The following is a 21,374-nucleotide window of genomic DNA, read 5'->3' as shown; positions in this document are numbered from 1 at the left end:
TACTGTTCTCTCTAGTTAGTACAGTCTGAAAATCTACACCACGTACCCCTCTGTCAGCACTCTCAGGAAAGAGATTTTGAGATTATCAGAAAACACAGCAACATGTTGCTGACTGATAAACCAGTGTTTGAGTAACTAGGGAAAAATATACTCTTCTCTTGACATACCAAATGCAGATCTGTATCTGGACTTGCTGTGGACCCTATGAATGCCATACAGTGGCTGCTAAGGAGTTGATAGAATAGCACCTACATTCATCCATTTAACAACAGCACCTACATTTGGTGCGTAGTTATTCTAGGTCCTTCTATAGTCGGTGGAGAGAGGCATCTATGGAGACCAGTTTAAATCTGAATATAAATTGATCTCTGTGTGTGCCCCTTTCTGTTTCTCCACTAATGCCACAGTGAGTTAAGACAGCTAAACTTCTGACTTGGGCATCTCAGCACCTGAAGCTAGGTAGGGTGAATCTGGGCATACTCAGGAAATCTCTGTTCCACCTACATCATTATACCTATATATGAATAAGCAAAAGATGTATAACCAGACTGGTGTCATCTGACATTTTCTCTGCGTAATTTGAACCTAAACCATCCTAAGCATCTCAGAGGTGCATCTTCCGTCATACGAAACTGTGATCAGTGTAGATGCTACTGAAATGTGAATTTTTACATTGCATAGTTTATTTAACTCCCCTGGGGAATGCCCTCTAATGTTCTAGCCAGGTACATATGAAGGAGACAAATAACTACTCGGATTATTTTACTGATTACGTAAACTAATTCAGCCTGTAACTGCTGTGTGGCAAACCAGTCCTTTACACTTTCCCTCTTAAGAAAAATTTTAGCAGAAATACCAGTTTAAGAGATTGCTGCCCCTTGCCCCATGGCTTAGTGCAGAGCTCTCTTTATTGTGCTAACACTATAGTCTGTGTGATCATGTTATAAACTAGATCAATAAATGAACTGAATTCAAACCAGAAGCCTCCAAAACCTAATGATCTCTTAGACTGAAGACTGCATTTGAGAAAGTACTGCCCACTGTAATAAATACTGGGGTGGTTGTATGGAGAAATCTGTCATTTTCAGCTGGATTCAGATCAGGTTTACTCATTGGCTTTTGGCAAGTGAACACTCAGGTCACACAAAAAGCATTGTAAGCAATATATAACATGGTAAACTGTATGTGAAATACTCTGGAGAGCTCAGACAGGAAAGGTGGGATTCATCTCACTTCATATTACACCTCTGCAACACGGATCTCTGCAGCTGAAGGTGTTGCCTTATGCTCCTTTACAGATAATGGAGAGAGCCTTTTAAAAACGTGATTAATTTCAGATGGTGAGATGAACTGTGCTCTGCTAAGTGCCTGTTTCTCACCACTGACTGTAAGGAATTGTAGAGTGACTAGCTCAGCTATGGACATCTATATTATAGATAGCTATGAATTTCTCTTTGCTTTTCCTTGTAGAGACAATGTCACCCTGCTGCAAAATTTTATGTGTGTTCATATGCATACACATGCGCAAATGTATATATACACACATTTTAATTCCAAGATAACATACGTGTCTGTATGTGTTAGTCCCCATGTAAAAGCCCATTCCCCTCTGATCTTCCGGCCCAAGAAGATTTCTCTTTATGAAGTGATCATATGTGCTACAAATCACATGGGCTCTTCAAAGTTGAGAAAAAAGGCAACAAATCAGGCTTCCTTCTTTTGCTGAAGCCATCCATCATCCTGCCACCTAGCAAACAGCAGAAGATTCAACTGCTAGCAGCAGCTCTTCTTGCACTTAATAGTTGGGAGTGGCTAAGCACGAAATCAAAGCGACACCAAGAGTTTGTATTAGCATAAAAAGCAGCCAATCCTTGGATGTCCATGCTCCATAGTCAGTTTAAATACACCTCCTTGTAAGCCCCATTAAATGATGTAAGAATGTACAAACTCCAAACTTCCAATGTTCTCCCTTTAACTAAGAGGAAATTTTAAGTTAAAGAAGTTAGCTAATAACCATATAGTGAGTCAGAGGTTGTTTGCTGTGGACACTGCTGTGTGTTCTTCTTGACCAAACATTTGTATCTCCTCGGCTATACACACTACAGTGAACTAAGTATCCTTTCCTATGCCATGAGAATTAATCCACTCATTGCAGTCACATATATCTAAAGAGGTGAAGGTGCTTTGACTTAGCCACCCTTGATACCTAGATGCATTTCTTCAATCTGCATTATTCAGCCTGAACTTCACAGATGATCCTCTCTCAGCTTGCAGACACTAAATGTGCTGGACCTGAAAGAGTCAGTGGCTTGAGAAAAACTCCAATACAGTTTCAAAACAGGCAACTAAGCATGTTCACATGTTGTTCAACATACTGAGATTTTGAGGACTATCTAGATATATTCTACATGGATTCAGAAATACAGAGGATTAACTATAATTCCAGCCTCCTTCCTGCTGCTTTTCTGTCTCTTTGGACTAAAACCAAACTCTGCAGCACACAACATACTGCTTGTCAGAGTGCTTTCCTGCCAGAGCAATTTGCAAACTGAAATTATGTATCACAACACTCTTGCAAAGTGGAAAGGAAATTGGCAACAAATCATCACTTGTTGGAGCAACCTCATGTAGGTCAAATCTTACCTTTGGGTCTGGGGATTTTAAGTAACGGGCTGTGGGAACAGTGAGGCAGAGGACAGGATCTCCATACCCCAACCAGTGTGAATGGGAATGGAGGCTACTCAGTGCTTACACAGTCTTGGGCACACTGACGTTTGATTGTTTCATCTCTCAGTGAAACCAAGTGCTTTGGAGAAATCAGTCTCAAAAAGCCAGACTCTTACAGTATTTAAAGTAGCAGAATGGTGACTAGTAAGCACTCAGAAGCACCTACATCTCCAGCTTCCATTTGAAATCTCACAGACACAAAACTGACTCTTTAGATACTTAAATACTTTTTAAAACATGGCCTTAAATAAAGTACATCAAATACAAATCTCAGAGGCTGTGATCCTCCATCCCTTGAACTTCTTGAGCTTCTATCTCCTTGTACTGTCTTTTATTGTCTGCCTGCAAAGTCTGCAGACACTGCGGCACCATTCAAGCAATCTCTAGTGGTATTCTTCTCTGCCAGTTCAGTGTCTGTAATTTCTATTTCTTCCTGTTTTTGAAGTGGGTTATCTGGCACAGTGTTATTACAATGTTATTATTTGCTGTCTCAACGAACGTATGATTAAAGCAAAGAATATAAACAGGTTTTGGAAAAAGATGCAATTTAAATCCTTGCTGATTCATTTAATTCCTTTGTAGACTACCAGTGAGTTTAGTATGAGAGGTGGGCTTCAGTCAACTTTAATATCTGGACCCAGAGCCACAGGATAGATTCACAATAGTACGTGTCTTTATAGCAGAATAAACCACTCACTTCTTTAACACTAAACTTCCCAGAAATTGGTACATTCAGTCTACAGGGAGAACTGTGAAGTAAAACTCCATCTCTGTGTCAAGCAGAAGTCTGAGGACCTGCTGCTCTGCAGTCGTATGATGTTCCACAGAAGACTTTATTTACCTCCTGAGAGGACCCTGGGTGAAGATGCTTCCCAAAGTTACAGAGCATATCAGAGGGACAGTCGGGAATTGCCTGCTAGTGAAGATGAAGTGTAAAATGCCTGTTCTTCTACTACCACCATCTCACCTGAAACTCATTTCTCTTTTAGTGAGACTTTGAAGCAGAAGAAAAACCTTAGAGCTCACGGAATACAGCCCTCTAGGAACTATCATATTTATTCATCAGTAATTATTCTCAGCTGCCCTTCCTGGTAGGAGCAGGAGGAAAGAACCTATAGGCTTTTTGTAAGTGATTTGTGATGGGTCAGGTTCACGGAGCATAAAATAAAGACACTTCTGTAAAGCTGAAGTAACCCAGCTACTAGTGCAAGGAAAAGAAAACAAAGAACTTCCCCTTAGCTCAAACACTGGTATTCTCAGCCTGTGAACATTGACTGACTTGATGTTATGCACATATAGCCAAGCTCTGGCCTTCCCCATATTTGCCCTTTCAGTAGCCACATCCTGGCTAGCCCACAATGCACAAACCCAGCATGGCCACCCAGGCTGGGAGTGTGAGAAGAGCAGATGCAGGGGGGAGAACAGCAGCTGTGGGCAGTGTGGAGAAGCACGCACTACAAATGGCACAAAGTGATGAACAAAAGATGCAGACGTGGAGAGAGCTGGAATCCTCCAGGTCAAGGGAATTCTCTCCCCACCATCTTGGCTGGGAGCCACATTCCTACATTCCTGACCCTGCCAGGGAACAAGGCAGTGTTGTAGAGGCAAAGGCCAAGTGCTTTGTTGTGGGTAACGTATGTCAGGACAGCTTGAACAGAAAGCCAAAGTTTTACAGTTCCTCTGCCAGCCATATCACTGGGACCTGAATTTAAAAACACTCAACAGATGATTACTAGTTTAAATTATTCTGTAGTCTCTTTTGATGCAACACACTGAATTTTAAACAGTTTCTCTTACACTGAACAGAATTTGCTTGAATTAAACTACAGCCTTCCTCCCTGAAACATTTTTGACTTTATTTAGAAATGCCAAGACACTGAAGCATCAAGAATAATTTTCTTCTGAGATTGCTGAAGAGATTTTACCTTGAAAACCAAACTCTGAGAATCACAATTGCTTCGCATAAAATATGACAAGAGACTCATGCTTCCATCAGCAGTTTATATGCCATTAAGCCTGTTTCTTTCATGTGCTGAAACAGCAGAACAGATAAGAAGTAAGAACAGACACAGTGTTCTGATGTTTACTATACTTTGACCAACTATGTCTTACTATGAATTACTCACCCACCTGTTTTTGAAGGGGTGAGAGATATGGGAGTTCAACATTTGGGAATGATGTTTTCATGCACTGATGTCATGGCTCAGACACACAGGCAAGGGAAAAGTTGGAGTCTGGATGTGTTACTTCTCTATCTTCTCTGAAAAAGGCCTTTCCTTCTTCCTTTACAAGCCACATGTGTGCTAGGAATACAGAATTTGCCAATACTCCTCCCCACAACATACTGCCATATAGGTCCTTCCCTGGCTAGGTATGTGTAGGGGGAAGAGGAGATACATCAGAGTGTCAAGGTGAAACTTTCTGATTCCTGCACAGAGATCCTGGAACCCAGAATATTTTATAACTTAAATTTTCATTGCACTTTTTGCGTATTGTCCATAGTGGTTGCAGTCCAGGGGACAATTAGGTTATGTTTATAGTAGTAAACTATATAATGCCAGGAAACTTGTGTGCACATTGACAATCAACTGCCTTCACCGTTCAACTGTTAAAGAAGTGGACTGGTGGGCTATGGCTTCAGCAAAGGCCACGTAGGGCTCTCCCAAACAATTCCTAGGAATGCTTCCAGGAATCAGTCCCCACTGTTAGTCCGGATGCAATCAACACATTTTGGAGGGCAAAAGAGCTTAACAGCATGGACACAGCTATTCTGTGCCAGTTAAACTCAGTGCTAAATAATGGGGTTTTGTTTCCTAGTACAGGAACTCCCTAGTATACATTTATCCTGAGAAACCTGGCCTTGCCATGCTGAAGACAAATTACAGAAATGGAGTATGAAAAGGTTTGGCTTTCAGCTGCTTTTTTCCTTCCCCTGGTTCCTTCTGTCTCTCTCGTGCAAAATCTGTCTATATGCTCATGCAGCAGTCGCAAATATGCTACAAGCTGCGTGTTATTTGGCTCCTGACGAGAAAAAGGGGGTAGGTTTAGGTCTGAGGGGGGAAAAAAAGGAGACAGAGAACTGTTGATCATGACAATTCTGCAAGAGCACAAGTGACAAACAACAAGAATCAGAATGGATGTTTCTGGGTGTGTGAGCAGTACAACTGCAGTTTCTCTTTAGAAAAACATCCATCAGAGGCTCATTTACCATGAGACGAGCCAGTCAATTGGAAATCTCTACAATAATTCATTTTTGTTTTTCTCATGAATTGGACAATACAGGACAATTCCAAACTTAATTTTTTTCAACCAGATTCCCTTCAGTTTTTCAGTCTGAGGTAACTGGATCACAACTTTTGAAGAAAGTTTGTTTTCTGAAACAAGATCTGAACCAAAGGCCATTCAGATTTTTTTTCTCCATGGAAACCATTCTATTTCTGTTAAATTTGATAACAGCTTGTTTTTACAAAATAAAACATCAATGCCAAATTTGAGCTGGCAATATTATTTAAAGAAGTGTCACTTTGGATATAAACAGGAAATGTTTAGAGTGCTGATCCCGTGAATAATGAATGTTTCCACATTTATATAGCAGCCAATTTTCCCTTTCCTTGGAGGTTACTCCATTACATAAGCTACAAAAGGGCCAGAACTTTGGTCCCACGTATTGAAGTATATGAAAAATAGAATTTCTGTGCAAATGCTGGCATTGTTTTCTCTCTTTGAAATCAATTACAGGCATTCTCACTTACTCCAGTGGGAGTGGGAAGCAAGCCAATGTCTGAAAGGGATTTTGCTCACACCTCTTTTTTAGGGCCAAAACAGTTTTCTTCTGCAAGAATTCTCAGCCTTCCCTAAATTCATTCATAGACACCACTCCTTAATAGTCTGACTACAGCTCAGTGAGAAACCCCTCAGTTTCCTCCCTCTTAGACACCCTAATATTTTTTCTGGCTGGGTGGAAAAAAGTGAATTTGACTGAGTAGCTCTGAACCCTATTGTATGGATCTAGCCAGACACCCACAGTAGTCTTTTTAGTCTGCCCATAATCTAAATACACATTAAAAGGAAGCCTAACAACAGAGCCCTCTAATTGCCTGATCTAATTGTCCAACCAAAGAGTACCAATTTAGGATAACAATAGCACAGGGCAGAACTTGTTAGCTAGTACATGCTGTCTCCAGACCAGCAAACCAGTGAAAAGAGAAAAATAAAGGAGTGTGTATTTATGTCATCTTCTCTATTCTTTTTGCAAGAACATAGAAACCTCAGGCACCCAAGGGAGCTTAAGACCTTCAGGACAGCTGCTTAACTTGGCCCTTTTAAGTTGCAAGCCAAGCGTATCAGCATCTGTTTAGTGGAATTTCTGAGAAGCAGAAACTGCACTGACCAGAGCCTCTCTAGGCAAACTGAAAAGTCAGGTGGAAAAAGAAAAACATGCTAGTGCTTTTCTAGTGAACTCATAGACAAGTTCAGACTTACCCTTGAGAGTCAGCCAGGTGTTCCTGAGCTTCTGCAAGGTGTCAAGAGATTTCTGCTTTTGCTGGAAGCAGCAGGAGTAAGGAAGACTCCACAGGAGATGTGATTGCAATTCCGCATTTGGTTTCCTTTTCACTATATAATTTTGGAGAGGGTTTTTTTTGTTTTATCACACACAAGACTGACTTCTCCCTGCTTTTGACATATGCTGGGCATCTGAGCTCTCCAGTAGCCCTCTGTTGTGTGAGGAGGAGAAATCTCTGTATAAACATTGACCTACAACATTAAGACCATCTGAGGTAATAACTTGGCAGAAAGAATCTATTATGTAAGAGGAGTTGCCCCAACCTAAAATGTCTTTACCACATAGTTTTCAGGAATTAAGGGTGTTTAAAGTTAATAACCGACTGTGTAATAGTTAACTTGCAAAAATGTGATTGTTCATATCTGAAACAGGTTGCCTTAGGGGAAAAAAAAACCAACCAACCATGGCATACTTAACCCTCTTTACCAATGCTTATTAGACCGGGAAAATCTCTATGTAATATATAGCTCTATTCTGTAGCAATACATGCATCATGTATATACTGTGTGTTTATTGTGTATATGTACATAGCAACCAAACACTCTCATTAAGGACATGACCTCAAGTTTGCTGAAGTCTCTGGAACTACAATTGACCTAAATGATTTTGGATAATTACTAGACCCAAATACTTAAATTTAGAAGTCTCTGGTAATGCCCATAAGATAACAACTTAATTAAGGCTTCAGGCTTAAGTAAGACTTAAGTGAGATGCAAGCACTCTGCAAGTTTGGCTCATTTCTTGAGGCACATTTTCTCAAACCACTACTTTTTTTCTAACTCTAACCAAAAGACTACCTCACCTATTTGAAAAACAATTCAAGGCCCATGTTATTTTGTACAGTGACACTGACTTTTATTCACAACCAAGTAAATAAACTGAACTCAGTGTTCATCCCTTTCTATTTTAACCTGTTCTGTGTGTGGGAATGTGTGTATTTTCATTTCTTTATTTATTCTGTGATCACTTTGTGCTCCCTGAAGCCACAGCCTTCAGAGTCAAACCTGAGAATTCCCAGAATAGTCAGAAACTATTCAGGGAACAGGCAAGCTTTTGCTCTCCCTGTTCAAAGAGATTAGCTATGTTGTCATGTTTCTCTATCATTTCTTTTTCAAGTACAGACAGTAGTTCGCTCAACCACTTGCCAGTAGACAGACGTAATTTTAATCTCCCCCTTCTTGTCTGAGCAATTTGTGCCATCCTGCCAGCATAGTTCTTGGTAGGAGTCTGACTATAAGAATGGGGCTGCATTACTGTATATACAGGCACAAAGTGAGTTATATATTTAGGGAAAAAAAAAAAAAAAAGAGATAAGGGTAGTCATCTGTGCAAAACTTACAACCAAGCTTCAACTTCTTAATATGTTCAGGTATTTACGTACCAGTTACTTCCTTAATGTGTATATTAAAGTTGGATGCATTTATCTGGGTCCTTCCATAGTCTAATTGTAGCTCAATGAAACTAAAGTATAGACTGTAGAGGAATGTCATAGACTGTAATGGAACCAATTTTAATTTTTGAAAAATAAAACACTACAAACTGTCCACAGTCCTGGAGTTTGAGAGATAATAAAACTTAAGAATGTCTTTATTCTTTCATTCAATCCTTAAAACAATGCTAAACCGGATTTTGTTTTGTTCAGACCTCTGGTTCAACTATTTAACTTTCTTTTCTGGCAGGAGGTTTTGGAAATCTTTTAGCATTAATAGATCGAACTTTTAACCTGAGCAGAGGCAAAATTGTCTCTAAAGATACATTCTTTGGAAGAAATGAATGAAACTTTAATTCAGTAATGAGGAGTGAATGAGGATCATTCACTCACAATCCACAATTATTGAAGGTCTGTGCAGGTCACTCCTCACTGCAAAAAGGTCGCATTCACGTACAACTCTCTACACTGGATCTGTTAGCAAAGAACATACATCTCAGTAAACAAGTGTTCCCTGTGACTGCCTTTGGTAAACATATGTGTTAATACAACTGCGTAGAGATATCTTCACACTAAAATACTGATCTGACATCTACAGCCATTAGTAATAGGGATGTCAAGTTTTTACAACACAACATACCGTTAGAGACCTAAACTAGTTCCATTCAGCTGATACATCAAGTCTACGTAAAATCATTTTGGGAAATAGATGGGCCATTTTCATTTCTCCTAGCAGGGTACTCCGCTCAAGATCTTAATCTCCGCATTGATCTTAATCTAATGTATTATTGTTCACGGTCAATCAGCCCTGTGTCACACAAGAAAGCTATTCAAATTCAACCAGCAAATGTTTGAATGAAGGCTCCAGCCAAAAACTGTTTCAGAAATAGAGATGTTACAACTAGTCACAGCTATTGTGTGCTCTGGTTTTGCCACATGCCCTAGCGAAGCAGATTCTGAAGGTGTTCAGTCGTGACCCTAATAATGAAACAGACTCTCCGTGACAGAAGCACTACAAGTTACACTGCAGCACGGATAAACAGGGGAGAAAATGAAGACTCAAAAGGTTAAAAAAAAAAAAAAAAAAGCAACGAAAGACTATTTTCTCTTTCTCTAAAATACAAAGAATTTGAAAGCAGGTTTTCTGTGTGTACAGATTTGTAACCCTTGGTCCTGTGTTCTTTCTAGCATGTCTTGTTCAAGTCTCCAAATGATTAAACAACCTGGTATTTCACAGTAGCATTTAGAGTCAGCACTCTCAGGCTCTCATTCAGCAAGAATGTAGAGTCCTGCTTTGGAATTGTTACAAAGATCCCACATTTACTGACATACAGTGTACATACAGGTACACTTCAAGATGTTTCCAGTTACACCAAGCACCATCTCTCTTTAGGTCATGTTTTTCTATGATACATACACAGGGTATTTGGTGTTGGTCTAGAAGACTGTGTGCCATGCCAGTATGCATGTAGGATGAAGGTTAAAGGAATGGGAAAACTTGAGATTTATAACTATAATTTTTTTTTCACAAGATAAATTTTGGACTTTAGGAACTACTCTATTCTTCTGCATGCACTTGCAGCTGCTAAACTACTCAGAAGGGACACAGTGGAAAGGATACTGACCTAAATCTCTACAAACCAGTGTTGATTTCCATTTACACCACACACAGCTGCAGAAAAATAGTGTAAGTGCACTTAGTTGGCTATAGTCAAGTATTTTCTCTGCTGAATAGGACCATAATTTTCACTCAATGGTTTCAGCTCTGAAAGCCTGTGGCATTTTGTATGACATGGAGATCATTAGTTCAGTAACCTTCTGTTAATACATCCCTGAAGTAAAACAATATCCCTGATTCCTTGTTAGAAAATGATCACGAAAGCTTGTTTGTTCAGACAGTGCTTTGCATACAAGTTAAAACTTAGCTACCCATCTCCTCACCTTCCTGTCTCAGCAGATTCTGTATCTGGGAAGAACAATAGCCTGTCAGCTGTTACAGTCTGACACTCTTCTAATCTGGAGAAATTAGACTTGAAACCACCAGCAGAATGCTTTTCCCACAGCCATGCCTTTTATTTCTGTATTTAGTTAATCTGGTGATTACATTCTGAGCATGCCCTTTCTTATCAAGAACCATTAGTCATGCTTTGTCTATGGTTAGTATCCCAAAGCTAGGAGAATGGTTTCACCTATGTATATACATAACTCAGTTTCTCATCAGTATAAAATTAACACAGAATTATGTTAGTGGTGCACAGACAGATTGTCAGGTAATACATGTACTCCACATAGAGGTTAAAAAAACCCAAACAAACCCAACCAAAAAAAACCCCAACAAAACAAAACACCCCAGCAAAAAAAGAGATCCAACATTCAGGCTTCTTTGCATTACTATGAAACAAAGGGAGGGGAGAAAAATGAAGTTTTTTTCCTGTATATGCTGTTGAGAAAAACACTATTGTTCCATACCCAGAGACCAGAAGACTACAAAGGCAGTAAAAATGGACTTTAAATTGCAGCTGCAATGATGAAGATTAATCTTAAGGAAAACTTTTTCCTAAAAAAACAGTAAAACTCTAGCATGGCTTGGTTACAGAATCCAAATATGGAATCCCCACCTTCGGAGACTTTTAACAACAGGCTATGCAAATCTCTGTTAGGAATGACAAATGTTCTGTCTTGAGGAAGGAGATGACCTCACCCTGGGAAAAGGAGAGGAACCAAAGAACCTCTAAGGGTCTTTTTGCAGGATTATTTTCTGATTATTTGTATTTCAGGAGAGATGATTCATGGCCAGGAAATTTGGCTTATTAATGAAAATGAAAAAGAAGTCAATCTATTAAGTTTGTGAAAGGGATTAGAAACTTCACGGGATCACTGTCTTTTAGGATATGCTACAAGGAGTTCTTTACCTATCTGGCAATTTCATCTATCAAGGGTCTAGCCAAGTGTTTGTGGTGGGCTATACTTAGGAAAAAAGAAAAAAGGGGTATGTAAGCATTAGCCGTTAGAGAGCTGATGACATATCTCCACACTAGCACTTGGGGTGTCCTCAACTAATTGATTAAGTCCCCTCTATATTCTGTGGGGAGAGGCAGATGTCTCTTGGAGGTGTTAGAGCCCATCATTCTCAGACGTGTCAGCCTGCAATGCTTACTTCTGTGTTGACTGGAAAGGCAACTGATGCAAACACCAAAGACTAAAGCTGAAATGATCTAAGGCAAGTTTCACCCCTGAAATCTTTACATTGATGTGTTTTCTGAAAAATAGGGTATAGATCAACTGCAAAGGGTGTTTGTCCTTCTTCTTTATGAATCAAAATAAATTCCCTCTGGTCTTGGAGAACTCCATATATCAGTCAGTCTTCTGCAAAATATCAGATTAAATAATTACCATGGTCCCATCCAGACTTGAACTCCATTAATCACAAAAGTCTGCAGAGGCCAATTAGATCTCATAGTTCCTACAAAGGGGAACTAATGCACAAAGACATTAAAGATCAGATTTTCAAATGTAAGGGCCAGCATTGCCAGTAAAATTTTTGGCATAACCCTATAATTTGTGTGTGGCAATAGGCACTAGCATACACAAAAGATTAACTGTATATTCAAATTTCATGGGGTTGATTTAGATAATATATTCTTTGAAAGACTCATTATGCATATTGCCTTCTTCTACAGATAATAGAGCTGAGCAGGGGTGAAAGATATAATTTACAAGAAGAACTTAAAGTGGCTAAGATGTCCAAAAGCTGAATTTAAATAATATAAAGCACTCATATTAAAAAAAAAATATATTGAAATAAGATCATGAAGAGACAGGTCAGCTTTTTTTCATTAAACAAATGATCCAAAAGGCATATAGGGAAGAGCTGCTGAAATGGCTCAGACCTATAGACACATGAAAATTAGTCTAAACTTTGCATGTTCATTTATTAATTCAGTTTCATCCATTTTGTTTCTTTCCTTGTGGATATTGAAATATATGCTTGGAGACAAATGCTTTTAAAATACACTTTTGCCATTTGTTTTATTGACTACAGTCACAGTACTGGAAGGAGGATAGAAAGAAATCAAATTATACAAATTCCATGCAGAAATCTGCTGAGAAATGTTCTGTGATAGTGAACGCCAGCACCTGCGGCTCCCTCTTTCTGTGTTAATGAGTTACATAAGATATAGCCAGTGCCTGTAAGCCACCAACAGTAAGCTGTCAGTGAATCTTCTCTCATTCTTGTTTACAGCCCTGTCTCACAAATGCACCAGCTAATGATTTATTGGATTAAATCAGATGAGACTGAAGAGATGGTTCCCTCAGGGAGAATCTAACAGGTATTTGGCTGAAGTGAGTATCACTAGGTTGACTGGCCAGAATGTGTTAGTTTAGAAGTATATTTGAAAAGACCTCAAACACACTTCACCATTCTGTAGAATCTGAATGAAGAAGACCCCATACAATATGTTTTGTCCTCTCAGAGCCAGATGTGCTTGAGTAATGATTAAAACCCATCTGGAGTAACATACTGGCTGAGAATAACATGTCAGTGACACCGAAGCGGATGCATGTGTAAAAACCCTACTGCAACACTGTTCATATATTCTAAGCAATACCTTCAAAGTAACAAATACTTCTGGCTCTAGGATGGTATTGTCTATAGATTTCCTGACCCTGATGATGCGGTTATCTGGGTGGGGAGTACAACACAGTGTAGAGTGTGGACATATGGCCAGAGCAGAGGAAGTTTGTTTCCCAGCCAGCTTGCCTCAACTGACACTTCCAGTGCCAGGCCACAACACTGCCTTTCAACCACTCCATGAGCAATAGTTTGTTCAGTTTCCCTGTTGCGCTGTTTGAGGCCTACACAGGACAGAACTGGCAGAAAACACTGTCTGTATGGCCTCTTCACAACCTGTCCACACGGAGAACAACTAGAAATAGCAAGGCACACACGCTAGGGCCTGCCAGTAGGTCAAGAGATGTTCACATGGTACAATGCAGAAACAGGACAGATTTCATGTGAATCATGCCTTTATTTCCCTTCATGGTGAGGCACATGCCTTACTAGAATGTGGACTGCTTCCCTTCCAGCAACCAATGCTTCTTAAGACTTGCTGATGAGAGCAAGTTTCTGTTGCTTTGGAAGAGATCAGGCAGAAAGATGACAAGGTGGCATATTAACTTAGTTCAGCATTTCATTTGACTTCATATTCCAGGGGACACCTGTTTTACTCAAACATTCAGAGACGAAAATAAAGTGCTTTGCTGGGGGTTTGGTTGTTTTTTTTGTTTTGTTTTGTTTTGTTTTGTTTTGTTTTTGTTTTGTTTTGTTTTTTGTTTTTGTTTTTTTAATTGTGGTCTCTCAAGAGAGCTGTACTGCAGACAGAAACCAGCTAGCAAAGGGCAGAGACAGCAATCAGGAATGATTACACCATACAAAAATGTCAGTGGCATAACATGACTTAACTGTGATTCCACAAATTATAGATGAATGCAGAGGCAGAAAAATCAAAAGCAGAAAACACACTGTACTCTTTATATTCAAATCCCCCTAATTTTACCAAATTCCTCAGATGAATTCCAGACGTTTACAGAAACTAGGGCTGCTTTTTGCACTTCATCCCCTGAGAAATGGGTTTAGGTTAGAAAAGTTGACTGGAGACTTGAGATACATACTCAAAAGTTCAGATAGGTCATATTTACTGAGACTAAGAGAACAGATTCCTACACCAAATGTGCTGATGGAAAAAGGTTAGAAACTGTGTGTTAACAAAGAACAGAATGTTTCAAAGCACACAGAACACTGAGGTTCAAAGGGCTGGAACAACATGCACCTCTAAAACTCTGCTCCTACCAGAAAGAGCCATGTGTGCAAAGGCCCAGAGGAGGAAAAGGGAGACAGGAAAGCTTGCTCTCAATGTTTTATTAACTGTCTCTTCTTAGTGATGGATTATCAGCATGTGCTTTAGTTGAGACCAACCTGAGTGCCAAGGATAGTACTAGAAATACAGGATATCCTGCCCCTGCATGCATTTGCCAAAGCCTAGAGAGAGCTGGAGGGTCTCTGTGTCTTCTCTGAGGCAACCTTACATAAAATAGGGCAAAAGTTTGCCCTTGAATTCATGAAAAGAGCCATTGAGAGACAACTTGCCTAGTCTGTTGTACATGCTGCATACAGTTTCTGTTCTGAGAAAAAAATCCTGGAGGTTTCACCATTTGTTTCTGGTCCATCTAAGAAGGAGAATTAGACTGTAATATTTTTCTTAATAAAAATGAAATCTAAACCAGCCAACAGCCCAACTGAAACATTAGGCACTCTGTTTCAGCTTCTCAGCTTGTTTTAACTCTCCCAATAGAATTGCTTTATGCTGGTTCTGCCAGCAAAGCAGTAACATGACTGGCTACCTTACAGCCTGGGGTGGGGTACTGAGGTGGGAACCTGCAGTGCACTCCCATAGCCAATCAGGCAAGACAAGCAAATGCTCTCTCAGGCTTTCATTTAAGGTTAGAACTGTGTCTGGCTTCACCCTGGACTACGGCAGAAGCTTTGTCAGTTCACATAAATGGCAATCTTTGCCTTTAAACCCTTCTATTGCCTATCCAAAACAGTTTACTACTGCTTGTAAGAGACAGGAGTAAATGCTTTTTTAACTTTTTCCCAGGACCCTGCACTGGCATGTTGCAAAGAATTTACATAAAAGGAATGGATGATTCCTCATGTTAATATTAAAAAGTAGAAAAGCTTTACAATCTTTTGAGTACAGACAGGGGAGTGTGTGGTGTTTCAAGCTGTTTCAGAAACATCACCTCTAGAGTCTATACATTAAGAACTACAAGAGGCTTGGAAATCCTGCTCTAAGTGCAGTCAGGTACTACTGTTGCAAGTACCTTCTTCCTATACATCCTCTTGTGTGAGCGTTGACACACACAGATACATTGCCTCCTTTAGAAAGCTGCTCCATGTCTTACTGAAACCAGCCTAAGTACAAAATCATGTCCTTGACAGAAAACACTTTGAGCTCAAGGATTCTCAGGTAAGGGACAACTCTTGGACAATTCTGGTCTCTGGAAGATATTTGCAGGTTCCTTTCAACTCTGTTTTGCAATGGAAACAATTCTGAAATTGTACTTCTGGAATTCCTCAGAAAATGCAGAAAAAGTTCCCACTCAACACCAGGGTATACAGAATGTTTACTAAAATACTTTTCAATCCCTTCAGTTTGCATGAAAAGCACATACACTATGTGTCCCTCAACAATTGGTAAAGGATGTATCATGAAAAGGTATTATGATTACACAGCTGAACATGACAGGGCCACAGTTTCATAAGCAAGTTATTAAAATGTTAAAGTTAATGCATGTCTCTTCATCCTGTCATGCTGCTCTTACGCTTCAGTGTTTTGTCAATTGAGCCTTTTTTTTCTCTCGAATAATCTGATTGAAAATAAAATGAATGAAATCTATGTGTAGCCTTGTCTGCAGCTTAAGAAAACCTTTGAAGAGGTCACAGAATCATATCTCATTAAGAAACGCATGAAGTATCAAGACCAAAAAAAAGCCTTGGCCAACCCAACAAACCCTGTGAACAAGGGTGATGCCACCGGCCAGGAAACATGTAGTGGCCCATCAGGTTGCTATGGTATCTGTTGAATTTTTAGCACTTGGCTCCCATACTTAATTTCAAACCCACCACTGCAACTGCATGACACTGTGAATCTCTCCTGTCATATATAACTTGTCCCAGTCAGCAAATCCAGCATTTTCTCCTCAGAGGCTCAGAGCTGATTGTAACTGGGCCCCTTCGTCAGCAGCAGGGTGTGAGATAGATAAATGGTCTAATTCTCACTTGTACCAAAGTGCCTATGCTGTTATAGCCCATAATACAAGTGTGATGATAAAGGTACTTACAATGGTACAACATTGTCCTCTTCTAATACAGAAATAAGCCCTAATGATACAACTGCACTCTCACTAGAGCCAGTCTAAACTTGGAAGTTTTACTGGCAGAGACATGCTGGTTAAGAGTGTGGGGAAAAAGCATCACACACAGCTCTGACAACTGCGCTGGCAGACACCCCAGAGGTGTCCCTAGATAGATAAAACAAATTTCTGCAGGATAACAACTATTTTGCCAGTGTACATGTCTTTTCCCCAAGGAATGACGTGCACCACTATAAATACTATAAATAAGGCCTGAAGAGCCTGGGATATACCTTGTCAATTATAACAAAAAGTTAAAAAAGTCCAGAAGTTGGGATAGTCTGAGACCACTTTACTATTTGCAGTAAGAGATGCAGTAAGGGATGCTTTAGGAAAATATATCAAAACAGTTAAGCAGATCACATAGATATTTAAGCCATGGGGATTTATTGGGTAGTGACAATAACAGAGAGTAAAATTGCAGGCTCGGGCTATGTCAGGGAAGCTATACTCAAACAAGGAAGGGGATTCCAAAGAATGGCAGATTTGAACATCCAATTTATGCCTCAGAAGCTGGGGTGGCTGCAAAGGCCTTCCTACTGCCTCATGTGCAATACTTCATCATGTACAGTTTTTCTTCCATGGTTTTATAGGGCTAATGTTAGTGCAGTGAGTGACTGTGGAAAACATGTATGGAAATAAGGAAATTTGGCTGAACATGGCTTTGTGTTTCAGCCTGTGTGTTGCGCTCTCAATGAAACAAAAATTAGAAACCATTAACATTACTTCAGACCTTGGTCATCCTACTAGGCACTCAGTATTTCTGCAGCATCTCCTGGCACAGAGGAGGGATAACCTTTTCAGACCAAAGTCAGGCAAATAAGATGTACGGTATGAAATAGCCATAAACTTTATAGTGGTGTTTCATTTAGTATTTCACTGATGCTTTTTTATAACAAGAAGTTGAGCATCTGAAGATTGCAAGCTCTCAGCATGAAGTTGGTTATGTCTTCCATCCAGATTTCCCCTTGTCCTCCTACTTCCTGCCTTCCAAAGCCCTTCCCAAATACATCACTTCCCTTCTTCCCAACTCAGTCTTTGCCTTCACTGCTGCAACAGTCTCGCATGGCTCCTTTCTCCTCAACAGCACTCACCACTACTATCATAATATTCCTAGACGGCCTTTAGGGCCATGAGTGCACCAACTGGCCTTAATTAGCCTGATAAAGGCTTTGTCCACTTCCTAACAAATATGTTCTTCCCTCCCACTCCACATTTTCCATTCCTATAAAAATGTCTTCATCATCAGATCCATTCTTTTTCCACCTATTCCAGTATTCTCAAATTCAATGCTTTCTTCTTCTTCCCAATCGCAGAGCAGCCAGAATTTGAAAAGCCATGTTTTCTGCAAATGAATGCAGCTTAGATTGCTTGTCCATCCTTGGGCTAAAGTTAAGACTTTCATGGACCTCAGAAGCACTGCTTAGCAGACACTTGCTGTTGCTTACCTTCACAGTAACTGTGCTACCACTTGCTTCTTTTTTCTCTGTTTTAGCAGATCTTGTAAAACCTGCAGACAGGAGGAGCTTAGATCTTCCTACTTGCTTTATCTCACATCCATCAGGATGGTAATAGAGGGGGCCTACTTCCCTTCAGTTGCCTCTGGCTTTACACACAGCAGCAATCTATGAGAGTGTTCATCACTGAAGACACCTGTGCAGGTAGAAACAGATGAGAAAGAGGTATGAGGGGCCAGCAATCATTTCATATTTATTCAGAGGACAGGAATCTTGCCTTCCTATAGAAGTCCCTAGATTATATACAGTGTGCTCTACCCTGCCTCCCAATAGAATAGAGCAGAACATAATTTTCTGATAAAAACCAACCAAACAAAAACTGAGAATTATCTTTTCAACAAACATTTTCAGTTTTGAAGGTTTAAAGCTTCCAGACTGGTTATTGCCCAAAAAGCTGGAGAGTTAGAGGAGCAGATGTTACCAAAATGCCCTCTGCACTAGACAAAGACGGGAAAATCCTTACATTGTTTGGTTTTGCTATCCTCATCCTCAGTCAGTTCTGTCTTGCTCTCCACAGTGAAAAAAAATGGAATTTATCTGATGTTGTCTGATCAGGACTGGCCTAAAAACTACAGCTGAAGGTATAAGTAATATATTGAAAGACATTCTTGGACAACCTAAGGATGGCAGTCCAAGAGCAGCTTACAATATACTACTTCTTGGGAGTTCCTCTGCAGTTCATAAGCCAGTGTCTGGATATAGTCTGTGTATGATTTAGTTTTAGGTTGTCCTGCACAGAGCAGGGAGTTGCACTCAATCCTTATGAGTCCCTTCCAACTTGAAATCTTCTATGATTCTATGAAATATAGGAGCCTAGGAGTTAAACACTACATTACAGAAACTGTGTAGGCTAAAAAGGCTTTGTGCAGCCTCTTAATGGTGATGGTACATGTGGATTGGGAAAAAAATGGAGGAAATTAATGATTGCATAATCAATCAAAAGGTGCCAGACAAGCTTTTAGGACAAATACAAGTCTGTGTTACAGCTCTGTGCACACAAACCAGTGGAGACAGAGTGGTTTGTGCAGTGTTTCACTCCCCACAGACCACAGCTCCCAAAGGCAAGCTTCACTGGGGAAAAGCTGTTTGACAAAGGACACAGGGTTGACCCTGTTTCAGCACAGATTTCTGTGAAACTATCTGCAGCAGACAGAAGAAAAACATGCAAGACAGAGGTCCATGATGAGAATGCTAAGTCAACATGTGGGTTAATTGACTGGGGGGGTGGAGTGAGTGGTTTAAGAAGTCCCAATATACTAAAGCCTGCACTTAACCGCTCAACAAACACAGCAGTGCAGTGCTGTGCATGCTCATTTTGCATGCTCATTTGCCAGTAACTGTGACAACAAGGATGCCATGTCTCAGAATGCAGGCTGAATATATATTCTTTTCTTCATATCTAGCAGATGGCTCTCTTGCAAATTACGAGAAATGTGTTGCTTTCCTTTAAAAGCAAAAATGGAAATGGGATTCTTGTCAGCAGAGAGACACTAGAACTCCCATTAATCTCACTTTCTTGCCACTAAAAAGCAGAGTTCAAACATCCTGCAGCCTCTACTGATAGCTAATAACTTGGCTCTCAGAGAGCTAAGAATAAAAAAAAAATACAATTCTTACGGGAAAAATCAATGTGGTCCTTCCTCTTAATTGTAGCTTCTATACAGTGCGTATATTGAATGTAAAGATTTGCACACTATTCTGACAGCACTCCATAAAGTAAAAAGCCCACTATAGTCATCTGCAGTACCTATTGATGGGTAAGTAGAAGAGATTCTATTTTTTGTATACTGCACATTCCTAGAGAAGAGCGTCTCCACTGCTATTTCATGTGCCTGTCCAGTTGTTGAACATTAGTCATTCACATGGAGCATTTGTGAAATTGATCCAGTGACAGATGAAAATCCTTCAGTCCCACTGTCAAAACTGTTCTGGTATATACTTTTGTATGCACTTTCTCTAACACAAAATCATGTTGGTTAACCTGAAAAATGCACATCTGTTCTAAGTATGTAGGAAGACAAACTATACCAGAAATTAATTGTAATTCATATGGCAAGTTTAGCTTTACAAGCATAACACAGCACTCTAAATGCACACATAATTATTTAAAAAATAGTCAGATCAAAGTGCAATGATACCGATACATGAGAACAATCATAAATGTAAATGTTGACAACTACTTCCATAAAAAACAAGTAATCAAACATTCATAGGAAACAAGCATTGAAGTCATGGAAGGTAGCCTGACCAAAGCAAAATCATTACAACCTGAAAAATCTTGACTTTTTTGTTAATTTTTCTCTAAGACTTACTGCCAGTTCAGAAAAGGCAGATTTTTTGATAGCATGGTTCTATACTGATTCATAATGTGTGCCATGACCCACTGAGTAACACTGATTTGTAACTCTGGCTTCAATTTTGCTAGCACAGGAAGAGGTGTGATGGCAAGTGGGACAATGGTCTGTACATGCAGCTCATCAAATCCACTGATCTATGTCTGTGGTAGCTTTTCATTCCTGCCAGATGGGAATGAAGTGCATTTTCTGAACAGGACCAATAATCTTTCAAACACAGACACTCATACCTGTGTGCACTTACACATATTTACCATGCTCTTGACCAGGTATCAAATCTAAACCTTGAACTGAATGCAGCTATAAGGAACCAAAATAAATAGTCAGAAATAAATGTTGTGGCATTTACATAAAAGCACTAACACCTCTGGCCCTGACCCCAGGGCACAGCTTCTCAGTGCTTCACAATAGACCCTTCCCATATGCTGTCCCACAGCCCCCCAGCTGCCTGCTCCCATTAGCTAGGCATGCTGTTTCCCGTCACACTGGTCACAGGGTCTTTCTGGAGGAGCAACGTTTACATCCGCTCTACAGTTGACCCGGACTTAAGAAATGCTCATGGTACAGTGCTAAATCCTTTCACCCTCCTGGCTGTCATCTATGTAGATTGAGAGGATGTCTTATTTAGAGCCACACCCTGGAAATCCCACCAGTGGCACAAGCTGCCATACAGGTCCCAGGCCCTCAGTGGGAACCATGGGGCTGGACTGGGCCAGTGGGTTCAGGTCTTCAGAAGGTACACTGGGAGCCTTTAGAGTGTCACAGAATAATTCCACATCTGGAATATATTCCATAAATAATAGGAA

The 21,374-nt window shown here is 40.0% G+C and overlaps 1 protein-coding gene across 2 annotated transcripts in view; it reads right to left on the bottom strand.

The window, feature by feature from the left end:
• Positions 1-21,374, bottom strand: part of LOC141973912 (leukemia inhibitory factor receptor-like) — a 135,821-nt gene that overhangs the window by 82,488 nt on the left and 31,959 nt on the right. The window contains exon 1 of one of the 2 annotated variants that reach the window (XM_074932912.1): positions 18,146-18,261. The exons of the other annotated variant lie outside the window; for it this stretch is intronic. The gene's annotated coding sequence lies outside the window, so the exon portion shown is untranslated. Of the gene's footprint in view, positions 1-18,145; positions 18,262-21,374 lie in introns of those variants that run through there. 2 annotated transcript variants of the gene reach the window in all.

The sequence above is a fragment of the Athene noctua genome, chromosome Z (assembly GCF_965140245.1).
Source record: "Athene noctua chromosome Z, bAthNoc1.hap1.1, whole genome shotgun sequence".
Lineage (NCBI taxonomy): Eukaryota > Metazoa > Chordata > Aves > Strigiformes > Strigidae > Athene > Athene noctua.
This window is presented reverse-complemented; position numbering and strand designations above follow the sequence as displayed.